The 15,887-nt window shown below is 39.7% G+C and overlaps 1 protein-coding gene across 4 annotated transcripts in view; it reads left to right on the forward strand.

Moving 5' to 3' along the window:
• Positions 1 to 1,171: 1,171 nt before the first annotated feature.
• The window catches only part of LOC125450925 (Krueppel-like factor 3), an 88,301-nt gene continuing 73,585 nt past the window's right edge, over positions 1,172 to 15,887 (forward strand). The window contains exons 1-3 of one of the 4 annotated variants that reach the window (XM_059647153.1): positions 1,172 to 1,302; positions 11,802 to 11,954; positions 13,342 to 13,388. The gene's annotated coding sequence lies outside the window, so the exon portion shown is untranslated. Of the gene's footprint in view, positions 1,303 to 11,801; positions 11,955 to 13,019; positions 13,225 to 13,341; positions 13,389 to 15,887 lie in introns of those variants that run through there. The other 3 variants (XM_048527371.2, XM_048527379.2, XM_048527399.2) reach the window with 3 other exon arrangements.

Genomic DNA, 15,887 nt, shown 5'->3' on the forward strand with positions numbered 1-15,887 from the left:
GTGCTGAACATTTTGAAATCATCAGCAAACATCCCTAAACACCTTTCTGTGATGGTCCTACGGTGAAGCAGCAGCCAATGCTAACATCATTGGCACTTAGAGTGGCGTGGGAAGGAAACACTGCCATCCTAAAAACCTTGGCCAATATTGAACAACAAAGTTACCAAAGAGAATTTCAATACATTCAGTTAACAACATATTCATCACACAAAAATCATTGGCTTATTTATATTAATGTATCAATCTGCACAATGTATACAGCACACATAAAATGGGAAATTGTCATATTTTCACTCATCACCAATGCAGCCAAATATTACGTACATGGGCATGTACACTGGCCCCTGAGCTTCTGCTTTAATAGTGCATACTTTGGTTTAGAGCGTATTGCCCCGTCACCATAATCATAGCGCAGGTCATTTAGCCCATCAAGCCGGTGCTCGCTGTTTGAAAGACCTTCTTTCCACTTCCTTTCCCTTTCATTACAGCCCAGTAATTTTTAAAGCCTTCATGTATAAAATGGAACTCTCTTTTGAAAGTTATTGTATCTGCTTCCACCGTCCTTTCGGAGAGAGCAGTCCAGTTCATAACAAACTTCCCGTGTAAAAACAATCCTTTGTTTGCTGGAGTCTCTACTTTCTGGACTGAGCCAATGTTCAGTCCTCAATGTTAATTCTTCTCCGTTTGCTTCGTTGGCAATCTTCTAGTCGGGCTTTACACAAAAATCTTGGCAGATCTCCATCAACAGCTCCAGTCTTTTAACACAGCATTTCAGCAAAACCTCAATAGCCTCTCACTGAACCTGCTGGCTTAATGCTACTTTGAATTTTCTGGCTCAAACAGGCTTTATAATTACAAAAGGAAGGAGGACTTCTGACCACTTTCATAGTTTTCCACTTCCTTCAGACTCATTATTGCAAAAAGGATCTCTAGTTTGACAGATGAATTTAAGAATATTCTTTACTGCAGATCACAGAGGCTTTACTCGTTTTATTCTCAGTTAATTGACACAATGACCTCAGTTAATCTGTCAGTATTCTTTTTCAGAACTATAAATTGTCGTACCATGGCTGTAAAGTTCTGAAGTGGTTCTGAGCAACGTTAGGACTATGGTCCAGAGCTTTTATAACTCCACCCTTCCCCCTTTGCACCCGCCCTAAATTTGGGTGGGTCATGTGATTGAAGAAGAGTATTGGCAGTGTACAGGGCTGCCGGATTCACATTACATTCTCAAAGGGAGAGAGAAAGAGTGTGTGAATTAAAATCAAGGACTACAGTGGGGAATTTACTAAGTTGAGACAAGTAAGTTTTACTTTCAAATCATACTGTTCACGTGGTCAGCTATAAATTTAGGTATAATGGTGTGTACAGTTTGAAATATTTTGAGATCTTTGAGCTGCAGCTCAGTACTGGGTGGAAGTGAATCAAGGGTCAGTTCTTCAGATATTCCTTATTCCTGTATTACTCAGTAGTCAGTCACCGTGTTTTCTCCCTGCATTTCTGTCTCTGATTCTGATTGTCTTTTGCACCAAAGTCCCCCTGTCAAACTTTCTTTTACTTACATTCATATTTGGTGAACTTTATTGGATGACCTAAATTTTTATCACTGTATTGTAAGGCTGCTATTGCATAATTTATGAAGCTAGTCTGTTTACTCATCTGTTACTGCGCTGGTATCTAAGTCATTTCCTTTTACTCAATAATAGTCTTGTCACCAGATATCCAGGAGGAGAAAGAAGCCAATTGGACAGATTACCTGAACTGACTGAAGGAAAAGTAATTCTAATTTTAGCTCTTGTAGTGAAAAAAAAGCACCAAACAATATACTGACTTATTTCAGCTGCATTAATGATATATTCAAATTCCTCTCTTGTTAACAACCATTTTGATCTGTGACATTAGAAATAAGTGACATCCAGAAATAAATGCAGCGTTAGAAAATATCAAGTTTTCTTGATATTTATTTTGAACTGAGGAGGGATACTAATGTTCCTAGATTATCTGTACGTTTAGCCAAAAAAAAAGCTTTGTGGTTTGGGTGGTAAAAGGTGAGCAGGGTAGGGAATAGTAATGTGCAATGTGTTGACATGTGAAAAGTACCTAGTGATATCTTCATCAGTGTAGTCATTGTGAATAAATATCTCGATCTGTACTCAAATGAATAGCTTCTGGGACCATATGTGTATATAAAAGAGTGGCACTGATTACTAATGTCAGAACTCTTGTGGCTGACCTAAAAGTAATAATGAAATGGTAACAGCTTTTCTCAGGGGATATTCCTGATATTTGTTGCTTCCTGTTCTGTCAAATCCTTCTCACGTGGTTGGAGGTGAAAATAGTTCAGTTTTTTGGTAAATTCTCATCTTGTAATGCAAAGGTTTTGTTTGGGTCCAACTCAGACAAGTGATTAGTAATTTTAATTAAACCGATTTATTCTGCCTCATTTCCAATAAAAGAAATTCAGGGTGATGCGGAACCAGTTCTGTTGTGGCTAGTGTGCACAGTTTTGTGTCACACCTGCTCACTATTGTCACAAAGTTATGCAAACACAGTCATTTGCGCCTTTTTTTTGTCTTTATTTTCTTCAAAAATCAAACTTTACTTCACTGAATCCATCCAGTGAATTCCATGTTTTGAATACATGTAGATGTGTCAAAATGTTTTTAACACAAATAACTCAAGTAAAGTAATTGCAGTTTGGCAATGTTTGGATAATTATTTGAAAATTAAAATGTGCAGGGCCTGGGTGGGGGGAGGCAGGAGAGTAGAACTGAGTGAGTTGCACTTTCACAAAGTCAGCATGTGGATACAACAGGCTGAATGGCACTTTGTGTCATTAATCGTTCTCTGACCCCATCATCTACTAAAAGTACAGGATCTTCGTACAAATGTTTTTAAATCTATTCTGTTCAGGGATTAGTATTTTCTTCAAACAAGCAAAGAGAAATTGAAAAACACATTTTATGAAGATTTGTACCTTTTAACAAAGGTATTTTTGCGTACCCTTAGATGTACAATTGAATTCAACAATATGGTGTTGCAATTTCATTTTATTTTACAATGGGTTAGCATCTGGCTAAAAGGGCACCTCTAGTTCTTGGAAGTTATTTAATCTAATTTTATTGTGGTTATTTCCTATTGCTTCAAAATCTTCATCAGAGGTCATTGCTTAGGTGATTTGAGATGCATGGATTTGGAATTAAAATGCTTGATTGAAATAAATAATTAGAATATGGATATCTCAAGCCTTCAAACAGCTACAAGGAAGAGCTTTCTCCATTAGTTCAATGTGAAAGTAGTATAACAATTTGAGCTGTAAGGTTCAATAAGAGCATAAAGTTACCACCTGGCTGATTTCAGCCAATAACAATCCGAATAAACTAATTGGCCTAGAAAAGGAAGGAAGAATTAGCCTGAGTTACTCAGTGCACTGCTGCCTGCAAAGTGGCTGGATCATGGATGAGTAAGGTGTTACTATCACCCCAATTGGATAGTGTGAGTTGGACAGCTCAGGATGGATTTTCTCTTTGTAGCCACCTTGTCACGAAATTAATGGAACAGCAGTAGGCCATAGAGCCATTCACTCGTGGCTGATATGTATTTTAATGCCATTACTTACTTCAGCTGAATATCCTGTTACGCCCTTACCAGATGGAAAGCATCTTGCAGGTGTAGCCTCATTACTAAACTGCCAGTGGGCAACATCCTACAAGCCAGAACAATATCAGATGTCTTGGCGGTAGAGAGGGCAGAAACTAATGTGAAGGCAGGAGCGGATGGTGGCAATGGCTGTATTATTTTTGTGAGACCTGGGGGAAGGTATGCTTGCTCGACCTATCGTCATAAAGATCTTTTCTCACCTATTTTTCTTGGAACTCTATATCTTCCCAGTTGTCCCTTGAAACGCACAAGAGTCCTGTTTACAGCATATCTGCATGTAATTTTTTTTCTCTTTATTCATTCATTTGAGATTCTATGAAGTCCCGACTGATATTCAGCCATATACTGAGGGCACCTAGCAGAAGGAGATGTTAGTAAGTTCACAACTTTTAATTTCATTTTGGCCTGCTTCTGGCAGGCGAGCCAAGTTGAAAACTAAGTCCTTTATTGCCCCAGGCTCTCACAATAAGAATGCCTTGTTGGACGATTTACAGAAGGACTACCAGTATATCCCAAACTGTAGCTCAAAAAGATTCAGTACATTTGGCACAGCAAAGAAATAGGAAGGAAATTTTGTGAAGAAGTAGATACAACTTAGTTATTAATTATCATCTTTTGAGGTGCACCCCAAACGGTTAATGTATTCCACCAACATCAATGGTTAGAGTAAATTAAATTGTAATTCCATATTTGTCACATGATTTAGCATGTGATTATCCAGTCTGATGAGCTGATTAATGGCCATGATTAGAAATGAGGTTAAGGAAAGTCAAAAAATAGTTCCATTAAATAAAACTTCAAAATCTGTTACAGAATGAAAATGAGGATCACCATTAGGAAACATTCCCTTCACTCTCACTGTGATCAACAACATTTACAGTGTAGAACCAGGTGCTGGTGTTCAGTGACAATGCTGATTTTTCAGCGGTGTATCAAACTGCTAAAAGTGTAAATGTTTGTCAAACTACCAAACCACATCTTAATAGCATGAAGTATGTTAAAGAACTTGAAGAGGTAGGAGCTTTGAGGAAGGATCATTGGACCCGAAACGTTAACTCTGACTTTTCCTTCACAGATGCCGCCAGACCTGCTGAGCTTTTCCAGCAACTTTGTTTTTGTTCCTGAAGGGCTAGAATGTGTTTTTGGAATCTATAGTGTGTCACTCCATTATCATATATTTATACCTCGGTGAAGTTGTAGGAAAGCGTATTGAAATCTCAATCCTACCTATGATATTTTTCATCCTGTGGGTGATTCTGTTGTGCCCAATGACACGATGTAATATCGTGTTTGAAGAGCCAATAGGTTTTCACTGGTATCAACGTGTGGCTTACCCTTCTGGAGAAATTTCCTTCATAATATTGAATGGCCACAAATAAGGAAAATGCATTCACTATGCAGATTAATTTTAATGTAAAATTGTAGCTATTCAAGAGAAAAATCTGGTTGTGGTTTATCATGATGTTTCTGCAACTTTCTTGGTAACCGCTAACTATGATTATAACCTTGGCTCATACACTCTGATGGCTAGTGGTCTTTAGATTGAAGATAGAGTTGCCACAGTCCTGTCGGACCATAGAGCTGCCGTTTCCATTCCCAGAGGCAACTGCTGGTGGTTTAACCTGAGGGTCACCACACTTCAGGCAAGGGGAGAAATTGGGAAGTCGACTCCTTCACGGCAACCTTAGCCAGTGTAGCAATTGAACTCGCACCTTCGGCATATCTCTACATCACAAACCAGCAATCCAGCTAATGGAACTAACCAACCACCAAATACTTTTTAAGCTAAAAGACTAAGAGCAACTAGTCTCAGGGGATTTGACTGCCCTCGTACCAGAAATGTGTGTGCATCTCAGCCAGCAGAAACAAAATACTAGCTAACAGATAGAAGAAGCTGACAGTATTACAATTGACACCATTGACTGGCTTCAGCTGCTGAGGTCCTAAATTCCAATTCCCATCCTATATTTTGCTTCTTCTCTCCCTCTCATCTGTTCCTTTAAGATGGCTCTAAGATGACCCGTTTGATGAAATTTTCGGTTACTTGTGCTAACATCTCCTGAGTGATTCGACATCAAAGTTTATTTGAACATGCTTCTCTGAAGCACTTGTGGCATTTTGTTCCATTAAATGGACTTTTCTAAATAAATGCGAGTTGTTGCATGGTGAGCCCATTAATCTAATTAATTATTTTCATGTGTAGAAGAAAAACTTTCTTTAGTAGGATTAAATATCTGGAATTTCCAAGGCGTGATAACTACACTCCTTCACCACTCTGCTCCATTGTTACATTAAGAAAGAGTTCTGAGATTCTGATCAGTGACCCTCAAAAATGCAGAACCATACTTTAAATCTGACAGGTCCCTCGCAGGCCAGGCAGGCAAAGGCAAACCATATCTCCTTGTTCACAGCTGTCAGTTGCCACATTCACTGTTCTAAAAGCCCAGCATCGCAACATTTTGACAGCTCATGTGAAAGATTAAATTCATAAAGGTGTCAGGTGTGTGTAGGGAGTTGTGTCAGTTCTGCCCCGAGGGGAGGGAGTTGTGTTGGGTCTCATCCACTAGGAAGGAGTGGGGTGGATGTCAGGCTGCAGGCAGAGAGCTGGGTCTCAGGGGTGTAGCTTTTGGAGACAGAAGGTGTCAGATCCCACAGGTAGAGTGTTAATATCAGGCGGGTTGTTCGTAGGGAGGGGTTTCTAGTCCTGTTGAGAGGTAGCAGGGGCAGAGTGAACATCTTGGATTGGGGTCTGGGGAAGTTAGGTGGAGGAATGAGAGTTAAGTCAGGCGTCAGTTTAATAGTTACTGAGGAGTTAGACTATGTTTAATAATTTAACATCTCCTGAGTAATTATTTATTGCATTGGAACCCTCAATTCTCCAATTTTAATATCAGTTCTTTCAGAGGGTTTTAGATGAGGGGTCTTGCTCAGAGAAATCTTTAATTTCCCAGGCAATTTGCTTAGAGTCAGCTACATTGGGGATTCAGTGTGTCTCGACAAGCAACTCCCATCTACTCTACAGAAACTATATCCAGCCATGGGTAAATCCAGATCATAGTTTATTTGTTAAACATTCTGATCTTTACAAGTCATGGGCCCAAGTCTTATGATTAGCAATGGAACCCTATTTCTGATGCTGGCCAAAGAAAATATGACCTACTTACCTTCAAGGTGTTGGAATGTCGAGGGGCAGTCACAGATTTGAGGGGGAATTGCAGTCAGTGGAGAGTCAGGTTGATCAAGAGTTGAACATAATTTTAATCTATTCAACATTTCCTGGACAACTGGGAAAGTCAGTCAGATCACTCCCAATCTTCAAGTCTACCTCAGAGTCAGAGACATTCAGGCAGATTCTCAGAGAGCTGGGGAATTGCCCATCAGAAGTCTAAACTTCCTGCAAACTTACCATGGAGTCAGTACATCAGCATTTACAAGCGGAATCAATGTATATCTTTGACAATGTGTCCACTCACTGATGTTCTGCAGTTTGGAAGATCTGGATGAGAACATTCTACAGATGCAAGCGAGCTATTTTGGGATTTGCAGGGTCAATAATATTACATAAAAACATGTGAAATGGGAGCAGGAACAGGCCATATCATTGATAATAAAATGTGAGGCTGGATGAACACAGCAGGCCCAGCAGCATCTCAGGAGCACAAAAGCTGACGTTTTGGGCCTAGACCCTTCATCAGAGAGGGGGATGGGGTGAGGGTTCTGGAATAAATAGGGAGAGAGGGGGAGGTGGACCGAAGATATTTATTCCAGAACCCTCACCCCATCCCCCTCTCTGATGAAGGGTCTAGGCCCGAAACATCAGCTTTTGTGCTCCTGAGATGCTGCTGCGCCTGCTGTGTTCATCCAGCCTCACATTTTAATATCTTGGATTCTCCAGCTTCTGCAGTTCCCATTATCACTGACCATATCATTGAGTCTGTTTTACCATTTTAATATGATGAACGACCTAGACTTCAACTTTCCTGGTGCTCTCCATATCAAGAGACCAAAAATCTACCTATCCCAGCTTTAAATGCATTCAATGACGGAGCCTCTACAACCCTGTAGCCTAAAGAATTATGAAGATTCACAATATTTTGAGCGAGGAAATTGCTCCTCAGCTAAACGATTGGCTCCCTTATCATAGAACTGTGACTGACTGCTTTGTTCTAGATTCCCCAACCAGTGGAAACGACCTCTCAGTACAGCCCCGGCACATTCCTTCATTATCTTCAAGATTTCAATGAGATTGCCTTTCATTTTTCTAAACACCACAGAATGTAGGCCCAACTAATTCAATCTCACATCATTGGACAGGGCGCAATCCAGTGAATCTTTGCTGTCCTGCCTCAATGCGAGTATGATATGGTGTACTCACTCAGGGAGTCCAAATTATTATTGCAACATGGGCTCATACGTGCATGTTGTGGTCAGGAACTATTATAGATGTTCCAACATTCATTCCATAACTTACAGCTGACCGGGAACCTTTGTTGCTTTTATTCCTTGCCATTGGAATTGGATGGAGAATTTGCAGGTTGATATTGAACCTGTTTGGTCATGTTACGAATGCACTTTCTTTGATGGTCAAATCTTGGAATGGGTTCAGAGGCAGGAGTGCTGCTCGCTGCACCACAAGATATCTCTGTTTAATGCAAGTATGAAGGCCAGCTTTGTAAATAGGATTCAAGGTGCGGCCTCACCAAAGCCCTGTACAATTGTAACAAGGCTAATCTGTTCCTGTAGTCTAACCCCCTTATCATAAAGGCCAACATACCATTTACTTAATTACTTACTGTACCTGCATGCCAAACGTTTGTGTTCCTTGTACAAGTACGCTTGAGTTTCTCTGAATACCAATGTTTATAAATTTCATGCCTCCAAAAAATATTGCTTTACTATTTTTACATGAGAGCCAGGAGGGACTGGATTATTGTCAAATGTTGTACAGCGTAGCTTGTCATGAGTAGAAAGTGCAATTAGTAAAAGAATAAATCAATGCATGCTGATGTCGTGCATGGTTGAAGTTTTAAGCAGAAAGCATCTTACGTTGTGCCTCCATTCAATAAAATAATTTTGCAGTTGGGCAAAGGACAAAACTAGAGAGTGCGCGATTTCACAGAGTTCAGGGAAAGCCACAAGACCAGACGGGAGAAACCCCACAGGAACCTAAGCCAGAGATTCCATGTAATTTACAATACTGTGCATAGGCTGCAGTTGTTCTCTCAGTTTATTGCTCAACGTTTCGTTTCCATTGAGCTCCCACTTTAATCATTTGTTATTATCACAGACAGCAGTGAAAAACTTGTCTTAGATTGCAGACATAACAGTTGTGTCGAGCTATGAAGTGAGTCTATCCTTGTTTCCAGCTTCATGCTGGTGTTGGAATGGGGGACTGATTTGATGCAATACTTCAGGACTGTTGCTATCAAAGTTGTGTATAATTAGGAGGAAAGAGATGACAGTTTGAATGCTAACAATGCCTTAATCCTTCAGCTCTGAATGTAATTTCTGATTGTGTGTACTTTTTTTGGTTTAGTGGTGTACTGGAACTGCTGGTTCCTGATCTGTAGGAGCTGCTGGAGAGATTTGAAGCCTTCCCAAAATAATTCACTCATGCAGTTAAAACCGGGCCTATTCTGGATATTACCAGTGGTTGGCATCAAGCAAAGTCAAATGGCTGTGTAAGATAGACGTTGTGGCACAGGAGTTAGTGTTAAGAGTAAATTCTGTAACAATGTTAAAATCATCCAATAATTAGCTGCTGGAAGACGCAAAATGTTTGACATTATTGTGCTTATGATATTCAAATAAGTGTTTTGAGAAAATTATGTTGAGGGTCCTATTTATATACTGTAGTTTCTTGAGAATGAATTACAGCATTAAGAGCCAGTCATGTTTACCTAACTCGATCAGCCGCGATGCTGTGTGGCCAGTACTCACAAAACAAGGCCACGTTGTTGCCGCCTCGGTATAAATAAACAGTTCCTTTCAAAATGCATGACCACACCTAAGATATTTTTATTTTTTAAATTAACAGTCTCAAAATCACTAACCTATTCTCTCAGTTCTCGTACTATATTGCTGGAGATGTCTGAGGAGTACTTCAAAACATCAACATTTCAAGCATATCTCACAAAAGCTAACAAAATCCTTGTGTGTGCAACAGATCACAGTGAAACTGCAGAAACAAAATAGTTTGAAGACTCAATGAAATCATTGTATTAAAATAAAGCATACCCAACAATCTATGTCAATGACTTGGATGAAGGGACCTGCTGGTTACCCTTCCTGATAGCACAAAGATAGGCACGGAAGTAAGAGGGAGAAAGATGAGTAAATAGCAGGCAGAAATCTGACAAATGTGGGAAAATGTGAACTTGTCCAGTTCAGCTGAAAGAGAATAGAGAATCACTATGGTGTTTAAATGGACAGAGAATGCAGAACTCATGATACAGAGTGATCTTTGTGTTCTGGTGCATGGACTGCAAAAGTTAATGCGTAGGTACAAGTGCAAGTTTAATATGCAGGAAGGAAAAGTAATCATGAACATATAGTACAAAGAGAATGTAATATAAAAGTAGGGAGGTTTTGCAACAGCTATACAATTTAATATTGAGACCAAATCTGAATTATGCATGGTTTTGGTCTCCTCATTTGAAAACCACATGCAATTGTGTTAGAAATAGTTCAGAAAAGATCCACTCCACATTCCTGTGATGAAGGGCTTATTATGATGAAGAATTGAATTGTTTGGGCCTATATTCATTGGAACTTAGAATGAGAGGTGAGCTTGATTTTTAAAACAAAAATCATTCATGGGATGTGGGTGTTGCTGGCCAAGCCGGCATTCATCATTGTCAATGCTTATTGCCTTTTGAAGGCTTGGTGAGATGCCTTCTTGAACTGCTGCAGTCCATGTGCTGAAGGTAGACTATTCAGGAAGGGGATTCCAGGATTTTGACCCAGCAACAGTGAAGGAACGGTGATTTATTTCCAAGTCAGGTTAGGGGTGAGTGGCTAGGTGGGAAACTTGCAGTTGATGTTCCATGTATCTGCTGCCCTTGTCCTTCTAGATGGAAGCAGTTTTGGGTTTTCAAGGTGCTCTCTCAAAGAGTCTGGGAGAATTTCTGCAGTGCAACTTGTAGATGGTATACATTGCTACTACTTAGCATCGTGTGGGGTGGGTGACTGTGGGTATGACGCCAATCAAAGAGGCTGCCTGTCCAGGACAAGCTTCTTAGGTATTCTTGGAGCTGCATCCATCCAGGCAAGTGGGGAGTATTCCTTCCCACAATGTCCAGATTCTCTCATTGGAGGGATTTGCCACTGTTTTGGCATTTGTGTGGCACGAATGTTCCTTGCACCTTGTCAGCCCGAACGGAAACATACAATCCTGAAGGGACTTTATAGGTGGGATACTGGGAGCATATCCTCACTTGTTGGGAACACTAAAACCAATGGATACAGTTTAAGAATAAGAGGCCTTGCTTTTAAGATGGAGATTAAGAGAATGTTTCCTGTGAGGCCATTAGTATTCACTTCCCCGAAAGCAGTCGAAGCTCGGTCTTTGAATGTGTTAAAGGCTGAGTTAGATATCTTTTTCATAGATAAAGGAGTTGAGAGTCTGGGGAATAGACTGGAAAATGGTGTTGAGACCACAAGATTAGCCACGATCTTAATGGATGTCAGAGCTGTTTTGGAGGGCTTGAATGGATTACTCCTGCTGCTACATACCTAAAACACAATTTTTTACTTTAATAGGAAAAGCCTAATTGACCAGTGATAACTTTTAAATTGAGTACATCTTCGCTAGAAATGTAGTGCCTGTCACCACCCTTAGTTTATAATCCCTTGAAGGATCTTATCCTTTGAAAAGTACCAGAGTACAAAGTTGTTAGAATTGTTTTCAATGCAAACTGGTTCCCTCTACAGGTCAAATCAATGAAACATAGAAGTAGTTAACAACAAACTCAGGAATTATTTCTTGATTCAGGTCAATCCAAAACAAACGCAAAGTAGTCATTTTAGGAATATATATTATATTTTATATAAGATTGAACAGATTAATATTCAAAATGACCTGTCACTTTAAAGAGAGAAACACTAAGCTCATACAGGTTCCTTGTGTTTTGTGCTTTCAGAATACTTGTGCCAAATATTTTACTTACTGGTGTTAACAGCCGTAAGGGCGTGACCAGGCTGCCTGGCAGCAGGCTGAGGGAAGTGGCTAGACGCTTATATATACTGTAGTTGTTTCTGGTGGGGGAAGTGCCTATAATTCCCTGGCAGCCTAGGTAAGGTCTTTGTTCTGTTTATGCTACTGGCTTGTTAAGGGGTAATGTTAGATTCAGGTTGTCCAAATTCATATAAGAACCCTAAAGGTATGCAAAACCATCTGGAATGTTCACAGCTCAACTCAATAATTTGACAAGCAAGGTTACTGATGTGGGTTTCCTTAGTTAAATCTGCAATTGACAAGGAAATCAATCTACCATAATAGATTAACAATTATCTTGACAAAGAACCTAATGTGAGGGATCGATGTAAAAGTTCAAGTTAATAATAATAACATAATTGTTTTTGTGCTTGGCTTTAAGAATTTGATTTGCTTGTCAGCAACAGTGAAGGAGTATTGTTGTAAAACTTTGCAAACACTAGGAAATGTTTTAAATTTTATGTAAGTACAATATTTAAGATTTTTGGAGAAATGAAGAACTGAATACAAAGAACCTCCTAGGCATTGTAAATAATGTACCTAAACGCAGAGTTTGTTTTCTACATTCCCAAATTTAGATCAGCACTCTATACACGCACCAGAGGCAATATTGAACCTTTTGGAAAAAAAAGGTTTCATTCAATTCCCGTGAATAATAGACGGGGTTTAATTGAACTGTAACAAGGAAAGCAGAATTTGCTTTCGTAATAAGATCTGCATTCCCATAAGGTGTCGCTTGTTCATTAGTGCAAACAGTAGCAGACTCAAAGTTAAATCTGGATTGGGCATTTAAAAGAATTGTTCTAACTAAAGAACACTCATCGATGTCAGTCAGCATACAAATGGCAAACAACCAATGATCATTTCCTCAACCGCCCCCCCCCCCCCCCCCCCCCCCACCCAAGTTGGCCCAGCTGCCCATGTAAATAAGGCTGTTTAAAATGTGCAAATGCCTCTCCCTGGTTTCACTCCACCTCAGCCAGCCAGAGCGGTTTCCTGCTCTTTGTTTCAAGGCTGAGGTTTGCGTCATGCATTCCAAGTGCCATTTCAATGTTCTTTCCTGTTTAGGTTGTTTTCTACTAGAGGAGCTGCAGCTCTGTCCCTGCCCTGTCCCACCCTCCCACCCCCAGTCCTTCCTTCCCTTGGAATCGTTATCTATTGACGCGTTCTGTACTGATGGTCAATTCTGCCCGCTGTTACTTCCAGTCAGAAAAGATGAAGCTTCTTAGCAGATGACAATCTGATTTTAAACTGTACGAAGCATTGCTGCGCAGTTACATTGACTTTCTTGTCAAAAAGAAAGTATCTGGTATTTTGGGAGCTGAGACAAATTAAAGAAGTGCCCACTTGTAAGTTAGTTTGTCATGTATGAAGTATTTGGGAAGTGACATTCATAACTTTATTTCTAAAAAGAATTTCTGCAATATTATAATTGAAATTATAAAATGCCCCTTTTTTATTCCCAGGAAGGAACTGTTGCCTGTGAAAGGGACAATATTAGTTAAGAGACGAGGTAAGTGCTTTGATTTAATTACCTCGATCCTCCCAGGATATACTGCATTTTATAATGCGGGATCAGTTGTATTGCATCTACTGGAAACACGCAACCAAGCTACCTTTCATGAGGACTGTTTAATTTAGCTTTTATCACCACTTATACATTTGTTTTTTGGGTAGCTTTGCAACCAGTTCTCAAAGTGAACGTCCTGTGTAGCCTGTAGCAGAGTGAAGGCACTGGTTTTATTTGAGCAGAAACAATATTTTAGAAAAAGTGTCTTATTAGTGTCTGAGCTTAATGAATCTGCCACGTTCACTTGGAGTTTGCCTCTGGGTCTGTGAGACCACACCACTGGAGTTTGTGGCACTAACACCACTCTAATCTAAGTGGAGCTTTAGTTTATTTATGGTCGGCGGAGTGCCTTCAGGAGACAAGAGATCACAGAGTTTGTAGGGAAGCTTTGATCAGTTTTTAAAAAAGTTAACTGACTGAAATGTTTAACTGATTGAATACTAATTCCATTTAATTGCCGTTTGACACTTACAAGTACGCAAGCTCCATTCTAAATTTATACCTATCCATCTGTTCAACTTGGGCAGCACAGAACAGTAAAGAGAATAGAAAGCAAACAAGAATCCATATATTTCCATTCCCACCAGAGACACATGACACTACGGATGGTGTGTTCACACTGTCAACGAAAAGAGAGAACTCTGTTTAAACTTCTTTAGTACTGATAGCAACTGTGTACAATTTTGGCCTCCACAAGAAAAGATATACCTGCGTATGAGCAAAATTTAGTGAATATTCTCTAAATTAGGAAGAAAATCAAGTTGCCACTTGAACACAGCACCTTGTTCCCTGTCCAACACATGTCTCTGGCTTGCTGTAGTGTTCCAGTGGAGATTAACACAAGCTGGATACACAACACCTCATTGGAACTCTGTAGCCCTCCAGATTCAATATCGAGTTCAATAATTTTGGGCCCTAAACTGTCCCATGTTGTAGCTCCCTACCCCACATAGCCTGCCATTACACACTACCTATTGTTGGTCACTAACAGTCCCCATTAACAACTTTTAAGGCAGAATTATCAACTCCTTTGTCCATCCAACCTCTCCTCTCTCTTTGGGCTGTATCCTTTATCCTATCATTTACTCCCAACCCATCCCCAATGTCATATAAACTGTCACTTTCCCAGATATGATCAATTCTGAGGGAGGATCACTGGACCCAAAATGTTAACTCTGATTTTTTTTCTTCATGGATGCTGCCAGACCTGCGGAGCTTTTCCAGCAACTTCTGTTGTAGTTCCTGACTTACAGCAAGCGCAGTACTTTTGGTTTTTATTCTCTCTAAATTAGTTCCTGGGATTAGGGAGTTGTCCTTTGTTGAGAAGCTGAGCCCATATGCCCTGGTGTTTAAAAGAATGAGAGGTGATTTCATCAAAACATTCAAGTTCATGAATGAACTTGTTAAACATTGTACATATTTAGAGTTTGCCCCCCAGGGATTCATGGGTCCTTCTTTGGTGAATACAATGAAAATTGGGAGTGACAGTTTTTTTTGGTGTCTCAGGGAATCAATGGAAGTGGGGACTGGCTGGAAAGTAAACGTAAAGCCCAAGATTAACCATAATCATTTTGATTGGCAGACCTCCTAGTCTGCTGCTGCTTTTATTTCTTATGATGTAGTGATATTCAGATAGACCCCTTTGTGAACTCGACACCTTACTTCAAATATGTGCCAAAGACTGTTAAGTCCAACTGATTGAGTTGAAGAACCAGATCAGAAACTGACACTTGAATTACTCTGTCATAGTTGCATTACCTGAAACTGGAAGTTATTTCCTAACAATATGAAAGTAGACAAGTAATCGTTTGATATTACGAGACTTTAAGGTTGGGGGAGAAAAGGACACATTTTGTCAATCATTTTTGTCCTGCACTCATCAGGACAATTCACAAGAATACTAAATTCAAGGGGACAAACCACATTTAAACTGCATGAGGAGAATGCCGATGAGATGACAAATGGATTCTGAATTGTAGAGGCATTGCCATGGGGAATGATGATTGCCTGTTAACTGCCAAAGTTTGTTCAAATTTGAAGGTAAAATTGACTCTGACTGGTCAGGGATTGCCCTGAGAAATGAACTAGCAAATAACTGTCTTCTGTTTTGTTTAGTTGAAATAGGTGAAGTGTGTGAATGTGTTCTTTCTGTCTGTAAATAAAAGGGCCCTGTATGCTAATATATATAGCTTCCAGTATATGTAGATACCATACTGTAGGTATATCAGTGTATGTCAGGATTATAATGTGGTGCACCTTAATGTACTGGAAGCTACATAAATTAATAATTTACAAAATACACAGAATACCTCATCATCCAGAGTCCACTTTCCAATCAATCCGAATATTCTTCTAATACAATATTAATGTCCTGAATTGGTAATTTTTGTGAATAATGCTGATGAGTGCAGGACCAAAAGCTCCAACCCAATGTTTCTGCTT

The sequence above is a fragment of the Stegostoma tigrinum genome, chromosome 1 (assembly GCF_030684315.1).
Source record: "Stegostoma tigrinum isolate sSteTig4 chromosome 1, sSteTig4.hap1, whole genome shotgun sequence".
Classification (NCBI taxonomy): domain Eukaryota; kingdom Metazoa; phylum Chordata; class Chondrichthyes; order Orectolobiformes; family Stegostomatidae; genus Stegostoma; species Stegostoma tigrinum.